Below are 5,756 nucleotides of genomic sequence, written 5' to 3'. Positions count from 1 at the left end.
TGTCTCTTGTCCTATTGCTTGGTATCACTGAGAAGAGCCTGGCTTCGTTCTCTTGTCGCTCTCCCTTCAGATATTTATACATTGATGAGGTTCTCAAACCTTCTTATTCCAATAAATCCCGGGATTTCTTTTCCTATTTTTCACTTCATTATTGATAAAAATTTGTGCAGTTTCCAAGCTGTACATAAAAGAAGAAAGTTTTCCTTTCTCCTAGCAGGTTTGGAAACAGCTACCTTCTCTTCTTCACCCTGCCCCCATTTCAGCTGATTCTCTTTAATGCTAAGATATTCCTGCCCTAAATGAGAATCTATTTCTCAGGTCCTTTACAAATGACAGCCACAGTTGAAAGGAAACATAGAAAAAAGAAATTCTAAACTGGTATCAATCATCCTATTATTAATGTAGTTATTTATTGATCAATTTGGTTGCTCTTATCTGGGAGCATCCTTTTTTCTATTTTTCATCTGGATTGAAGCACTCTTCACAAAACCTTTCTTTTCATTTCATCCATGTTATCTCTTCTGTCTCCCCTCCCCACATGTTGCAACTTTAAGCTGCACTCATTTGAAATATTTTCTGATATTAACAGACTGGTTGATTTTTTTTTTCATCAGGTAGCAGCTCAGTAATTGGAAACCTAAGAGTCACTTAATATAAAGATCACTGAAAATCATAAACCATTTTCTTCTTGACCTTTTCCACCAAAACATTAGCTTCTGAGTCAGCCTGCTTTGAAGCTACAGAAGCACTACATATTGTTATGTTGGTTTCTGACTTCAAGCAATTCTTTTATTCCATTTCCTCCTATTTTTAGCATCTGAAGGCTGAAATTTTACAATATGCTATTGCTCTTTTTTTTTTTCCCCAGGAACAAATGTCAGCGCATCAAAAGCTCACTGCTTTTAGTATGTGTCACTTGAGATCACTGGGAAAAAATACTTTGTAAGCCTCCTTATTGAATCATTAACCGTGGGCGCTACTATAAATAGTTTTCACAGAAGTTCTGGGATCAGTTATTTCAGCATCACTTCACTGCTAAGTAAAATTCATAAAGACTCTCAACACTGAACAAGGGGACAAAAGAAACCATTATCCCAAAGGTGAATTTTATGCAATCAAAATATTTTTCTTGTATGTAGCTTTGGTATGTGTTTTGGTACATACCCTGTGGTATCACAAAAATTTCTATCAGTTATCTAGTATTTGCAATGAAAATAACTGTACAAACTCACATACACTTGTGTTGTTCACCCCCTCTCTGTTTAGATGCCAGTCTTAAATCTTCCAGGCCTGAAATGCTTTCTGCAGCAATGCAGTCCTCTCAGACAACCCTAAGTTACTTCTTAGGATCTTTGAATCTCTAGGAAAATGGGTCATATCACCTTTCAGATCTACAGTTATCGAGGTGAGTGGGTTGTGGGGTCACTGCAAACACATTTGGCAGATCCACAGTAGCTCTCCTGTTGCCTTTGGTGTGCTGCCACAGAAATTCACCTTCTGTGTATGCAGACAGTTATGTCATGGTCCTATAGCTGTGCCATGGACAGGGTCAATTTCCTCGTGGCATATACAGATACGACTCCTATACAGCCTGCAACACCAAGAATTTATTAAAGAGCTAGGAGGACTCTTGTTTTTTTCTTGATAATCAATTTCTTTACCTGCCACCTGGCCAGAGGTTTTCACTGAGTGCTCAGAGGCATTCACTGAATTTAATGAATATCTGGGAGAGGTGTGATAAGCAGAAAGACTTAGATATATTTGGCAGGAACAACCAGTACAGGTTTTCCAGAATGCTGTTCAATTTGCCATTCATCAAGTTTGTATCTAAAGCAACAAAGATATCAAATATATTAAACATCTAAAACAGGGCTACTAAATTGCCACCTAGTGGTCTTGTAAAGAAGCTAAAATCTCCAGCCTGCTGATCTGGCTGAAAAAATATTTATGGGAGTTTTGTATTTTTGTCAGGGTTCCAGTGTGGGTGTTCACTGATGCCTTGCACATCGTGTGATTGGAACAGAGGGGTGTCAGGACACAACTTCCAAGCCAATACAAGACAATTGGAACTGCTGGGGTACCATGGGCAGCTTGTACAGGACGTAAGATACCAAAATGGAATTTCTGAGCTGGTCAGCCATCCTGTGCATAGGGTAAAAAATGCTGCCAGGTAGGAGCCCATGTCTATTATCTGTACTACTTGTTAACTTTTCCTTTCTAACAAAACAAAGAAACAAACAAAAGTAAATAATTTCAAATAAAAGGTTTTCTGACTATTGGCAAATTAGTTAGGAATTTTCTTCTTCTGAAGCTCAATAAGATCCAGAGATATTGGTTGTGGCCTTTCAGTACCTAAAGGGGCTATGCAAGAAAACTACAGAGGACAATGGAGTGACAGGAAAAGGGACAACAGCTTTAAACTGAAAGTAGGTTTAGATGAGATACTGGGAAGAAATTCTCTACTGTGAAGGTGGTGAGGCACTGGAACAAGTTGCCCAGAGAAGCTGTTGATGCCCCATCTCTGAAAATGTTCACGACTGGGCTGGACAGGGCTGTGAGCCTCCTGTTCTATTGGAAGGTGGCAGGGGGTTGGAAGTAGATGATCTTTAAGGTCCTTTCCAACACAAACCATTCTATGGTTCTATGATGATTCCAGAGGAGGAAGCACTTTGCTCTGCTGGGGTGTTCTCCCACCTTCTACTCTCACTCTGCCTGAGCCATATGTTCATCAGCATGTGCTGTTTACACAGAACCAAGCAGATGAGAAACAATAAAGGAGCACAAGTGGAACAGTAAATTTTGCAGTTCTGCTTTTGCGATTGGTCTGCCTAGAAGTAACTAAGAGAGACTAAAAATAATTTGCAACATGATGAACTGCATAAACAAATTCTCTGGGGACTAATGCATCCTCAATAATTTTACCAATAGTCAGGGGGAGGAGCACTGGCTTGACAAAGCTGATGCTCACAGGAGGTGGAGGAGGCAGAGGCCTCGTGTTAGAAAATGTCCTGGTGTGGGGGCTGCTGGCTACATCTCTGGGAGGACACATCAGTTGTTTCACAGATAAGTCAGAGATAAGTCAGTCCACGGCAGCAGAATCCAAATGATTCATCTCCCTCCTCCATCCTGTCACCTACTGGGACCTAGTACAGTTAGTGGCTGAAGGACAAATATCAGCCCCGAAAGACAGACTGAAAACCCTTATTGCATTTTTATTGAGCTCCTGGGTAGAAAAGGTGTCACATGAGTATAGCATTGGTCTGAGGATGCTGCATAAACTGAAAGTTTAACCCTGGCCAAAACACATCCCCTTGAAGATCACTTGCTGATCAATACCTTCATTAAAATATTGGCAATTCTTGTGTCTTCTCTCCTCTTGGGATGAACTGAGAGCCCTGCAAGCAAAGGTCATTGCTTCCCACAGAATATGAGATAAGTCAGGAAAACTTGATAAAGAAGAGAAAACAAATATGGCTGGGGCAAAGGGTAGGACTTGGGTAGCAATAAAAATAATCAATTGTTGACATGAATATTGTCTTCCTACACTTCAGATTTTGTGATTAAAGTACAACTCACCATACAGAGCACTATATATAGTTGTTGTTTTCCTTTCATATCACTTTTGGCCTGGATGATATTAATCTGTTTTAAGATAAATCTGATTTTTATTTGTGGGCATTTTCCCTATCCTTTTTTTTTTGCATGCACCTATAGTTCTCTTGTTTTACATTGTACTTTGTTCTTGTCTGGTGAAATCTGCACCTTGTTTCTCTTTGTTTCACAGATTTGATTTGCACACTGTTTAGTTTTAAACAAACATCTATGGTTATAGTAGTGTCTGACCTCACTCCATTAACTTAATCATATTTTAGTTAATGAAGTTCTCTGTAGAGTGAATAGCTGTCTAAACTGATTTACTTTTTTTTTTAAGGCTTCAGCTTCCCTTCCTTTAGTTATAGAGGAAGTAATAGAGGAAGCTGTAAACACACTCTGCACACTGATGTGCCACTTATCCAAACTACCCAGTATAATAAAAAGGCACTCAATTAAAAGGTAGTTTACTCCTTAATGTACTCTAGGTGATTTGATCTTTAAGGAGTATACAATATAAGGTGAAAGGTAATCAATACAGTACTGTCTGAGCAATTGCAGATATAACTGCATACCTGTTGTCAATAAAATTATCCAGAGACAGAATGCCCTATAAATGCAACCAGCTTTTTCAAAAAAAAAAAAATGCTCTGCTCCAAACCTGAGAAGCTGGTAAGCCATAAAATAGAATCCACATAACAATTACTCATTTGAACTTTAATGTGTGCCATGAGTTTCTGTTTCCCCTAACCTTTTCTGAGCCCTTTCAGGGCTTTTTAGGATTGCCTTTGACTAAGGGATTTACCATACTATCATTCTGTCAGTGTTCTGCTATCCCAGTAGCTTCCTCAGTGTTCAGATTCTGTTCAAATTGCTATGCCAAATGGCATGCACATAACTCTGGAAGACATGCCTTTGATTTCTGGGGCCTCATGCCTGCTGTAGGTAATAGTGAACACCTTCAAATACATCTCCTGACATGTTTTACACTTTCCAGGTAGGAAGTTCTAGATCCTCCTGTGTTCATCCTCACAAATAACCAGAGCTAATAGCTTGGGAATGTGACTAGATGGATCATTCAGCACATTTTTTACTTGAAGTTTATACATTTACAAAATCACTGAAGGCTTTCAGGAGGAAGAAAGCGTCATCCAGTATTACTCTGCCAGCATTGAGTAAAAAGAGTAACTATTCAGTTGTCACGTGGGGAGAACATACAATGAGAACTTATTTGTGTTGGCTCTGAAATTGTACAGTGTCCGTCTTGTCTTCATCTTATGGGTTATGCAGTTTTTACTCAGCTGAGAGCAGTTGGACTGAACTTGTGCCTTCCCTAAAATACCTGAAGATGTGCTGTAAAAGGCAAGCTGTCTACACTTACTGCTCTGGCAGAGAGCTACATTTAGGCTCTTAACAACTGAAGTACAGTCAGGCCCTTAAAAATGGACCATAGTTTTCTCAGCCAATTGACATATCTCATGTTAAATGACAAAACAGAGCTTTCACAGGAATTTCTTTGAGAGATCTTAAAACACACGAGCAGGGTAACAGAACAGTCATGATCTGAAAAATAATATTCTTCTCTGAATACATGGAACAGTATTCAGTCCAAGGGGTGTAAAAGTTGAAGTAACCTGAATGTTATGGGGTTTTTAAACAATTCTAAATCAAAATTGTGAGTGAAACAAACTTGACCTTTTACAAAGCAAAGTTGCTTTTATTTATTCATAGTTTATTTTCACTCTGCGTGTGTGTCTGTCATCTCCAGGAATAAAAACTCTGAAGTCAATTCCCTTCTGCCTTTCTTTATATGGAGCTGGTATTTATAATGAGCCTCCAGTCAGCTCTGTCATATTAAAATGAACTTTCTGAATTATTGTTGTTCGCCTGATTTCACAATCAGTCCTTTGCAACCCACAACACTGTCACTAGCAATCTAACCAAAGGCAAAAATTTCTTTAATGTCTAGAACAGTTTATGTTGAATAATCTCAACACCTTGCAGCAGCAGTAGTATTTAAATACAGCTGGAGTGGAACAAAACAGAATGCCTGATTTTTTAAAAAGACTTATCTATCCATGCTTCTTTCCTTCCTGCTGGAATCATGTAAGTTATGTATTTTGGAGGCTCTTTTTCTTTTTTTTCTATGTCTTGCTAATAGTTGG

Source organism: Passer domesticus, chromosome 1, assembly GCF_036417665.1.
Source record: "Passer domesticus isolate bPasDom1 chromosome 1, bPasDom1.hap1, whole genome shotgun sequence".
Classification (NCBI taxonomy): Eukaryota; Metazoa; Chordata; class Aves; order Passeriformes; family Passeridae; genus Passer; species Passer domesticus.
The sequence above is the reverse complement of the archived record's forward strand: the minus strand, read 5'-3'. Positions refer to the sequence as shown.